This window comes from Octodon degus, unplaced genomic scaffold, assembly GCF_000260255.1.
Source record: "Octodon degus isolate 3935 unplaced genomic scaffold, OctDeg1.0 scaffold00022, whole genome shotgun sequence".
NCBI classification, from domain to species: Eukaryota; Metazoa; Chordata; class Mammalia; order Rodentia; family Octodontidae; genus Octodon; species Octodon degus.
Window position 1 is genome coordinate 1314833 of NW_004524598.1, and position 3230 is coordinate 1318062.

Consider the following 3230-nt stretch of genomic DNA (forward strand, 5'->3'; position numbering starts at 1 on the left):
CACATAATTTTAGCATATATAATGTAGCATAGACAGATATAGTTTGTTCTAGACACTATATTTGAAAACAAATTTAAACATTTCCACTTTAGTCAATATATTAATGCCATACAAATTCTTTCACAGTTTAAATAAGAGAAAAATATCTTATAAAATCTGTTAGCATGTATTAATTTATTCAATACATAAAACACATATCTTAGCTTTTATGGCACCTATCTACTAGGAAAGATAGAGACAGTGAAAACAATAAAGCCAACAACTAAACAATATTATATGTAGAAGATGATGTATTTTGTGGAAGAAAAATAAAGTATGTGGAGAGTTAGTAGTGCTGAGTAGAGTGTGAAATCCATTTACTGTTTGAGATAAAGGTCACAGTAGATGGTAGGGAATTATTGATCTCTTGGTGGTCCCAGAAAGAAAACAGAATAGGGATTTAGAAAATAAAGACAAGAGAGAATAACTGAGGTCAGATATAAGCCCTGACTGGATTGGAAAAAGACCCAAAGAACAACAGTAGGGGGTCTTTATTTATACCTTTGCAAAGTTAGTATCAAGAGACACAGTTATTAGGTTGCCTAGCACCTAATAACTGAGGTGTCTTGACTGTTTTAGACACTGTGGCCTTGTCCTGCCCTCACAGATATGACCAGTTTCCAGCTTTAGCCACTCCCAAGAGTAGACCTTCCTGAGAATGTGACATTTGAGCTATGGCCTTGACCAAGGTTGCTCTACAGGTATCCTGGGGGTCATTCTAGGTGGAATACATAGCTAGTATCACAGTCTAACATGAAAATTTATCTGGCAGAGTTGGAAAACAAATGAAGCTGATGTACTTGGAGTTGAGTGAACTAAAGAAAAGCTGGGAATAGTGATGAGATCAGAGCAGTACATTGTGGGACAGAAAAAAAGAAAACATGTGGAGAGTCATGGTCTCTTGTGAGAATTTTGCCCATTTTCTTGTGCAAAATGGAAAAGAAAGAAGTTTTGAAAAGAGCAGTCATATTGCTTGAGCTGTGTTTTAACAGGATCCCTCTGGCTGTTCTATTTGAGAATATGTTGGTAAGGGAACAGAAAGATAGAGTAAGAGCCAGGGAAGTAATTTGGGCCAGAAATGAAAGTAGAGATCACGAAAGTCAGATTCTGGCTACATTTTAAGGATGGATTAAACAGGATGTTGAACACTGATGTGGGCTCAGAGAAAAAGGAATTAAGCCAAGAATTTATGCAAGACTTCGGATGAGCAACTGGAAGAAAAATATATTTGTTGGTACGCATTTAAGAGAGACACAGAAGACTCTGGATTATTTGAAACACTGAGTCTGAAAACCCCTTAGTCACTGAAATGGATGTGTCAAACAGGCAATGCTCTGTGAAAGTGAGATTTCTGGGTTATTGGTAATACCCTGGGATTTATCTGTGCAAGCAAGGATGGTGTTTTTTTTTTTCCCCCAGAATGGAAAAGATCATCAAGGAAGTGAGGCTGGACAGAAGAAAAGAGGGCCACTGAAGGTTGCACTCTGGGTCATTCCAACATTCAGACAGAGTACAGGAGTAAGAGGCCAACACGACTATGGGAAGGAGGATCTGTGAGGTGTTGTTTAATACAACTGAATAAACTGCAGTCTTTGTCTTTATTACTTTCACCTGTGGTGCTATTTAATTACATGAACTTGGGAAGTGGGGTGATTACATTTCTGGGCATTCTTTCTAACCACGATTCTTAGAAGTCATGTTGGAGCATAAACACTGTTCCAAGCTTCCAGAGACATCTATCTATTGGTTTTTGTTTGTGAGACAGTTATCAAGCTTTTCTGAATCTTTTCTCCAGCTGGTCTCCTTCCCTTTTTTCTATAGCTTTTGTTTAATCAAACAAACACCTTAAGATCATGCCATTTCTTGAGTCATTGTGGCTAAGGCAAATACTTTTGTATAGTGGTGTGTTTCAAACTGCATTTCCTAGTACTGTGTTCTGTATGATGCTTCTAAGCATTAATAAATGTGCTGCGAAAGATGAGCTCCATACTCTTTGACATCCGGTTCCCTTCTCTGCCTTCAAGGTTTAATTCAATTGCTGCATCCCCCAGCCATGCTCCTTGACCCAGCAGGAAGCCTCCTCTTTCACTTTGCACTTTCCTAGCTCTTTTAGTACAGCCCCTTCATGGTGCTTATAACTTGTGCTAGAGCTACCTTATAGACTCTGTTCTTTAATTTCAGTGCATACATAGCCACCTTCACAAAAAAGATAGTATTTATCTTAACTTTCAATACAAACACTATTTATGTAAAAGATATAAAATGCTCCCATTCTGTTATTTTTTTCCCAGCACCAATCTAGCCATGAAAGACAGTATAAATTCCAGGTAGATCTATGTGAATGATTTAAAAATTATTGCAGAAGAGCTGTTCAGGCATTCCTAATCTTCTGCAATACTTTGGGTCAAACTGATTTTAAAAACCACCAGGGTACAGTGAATAGACAGTGAATATGTTTCCAATATACAATTTATTTGCAACAGATTTGCTTTCCTTTCTAAATTACCTAGTAAGACATAAGAGTGAGGGCTTATGCAGATATAAAGAAATAAGTATAAAATACTACAAATAAGGTATCTCACATATAACTACTATTAGTTTTCTATTAGCAAGGGAATATGATAGTTCCATTTATTTTAGAAAGATATATTTTATGAGACTAAAACTGCAGACAGAAGGGAATATGCATTGATTTGTTTTAAAATGATTTATGATTTAGTTGATATGAAAATATTTTTTTTTCCATTTTACATCTCACTTGAAATCATCCATGTAATTTAGTTCAATAAAGTTTTTTTCTCCTAAAAAGTCTGGTGTTAAAATTTCTGTTAAGATGCTACAATTTTTTTTTAGAATTTAATGTTTTTAGAAATTAATATTTTAAAAATAATACATATCTTGCATATTTCTGTAATTATATTAAGGACACCGATCTATTACACCTCGTGACACCCTGGATAATAGTCTTTGTTATGGGAGATGGTTGGCTTATGCATCAAAAGCTATGCTAGTTTAATGAAAAATCTGTTTTACATCTGTTTTATATTATGTGAATAATGTGTTTTGTTAAGAATTTAACTACATGATGAATTACTGATATTTCTTTTCTATCTGAGTTTAGCAAGAACATGTTTGCAACTTATAAACATTTTGGAAGTGTTAATTTCAGGCCTATAAAAGTATACATCAAA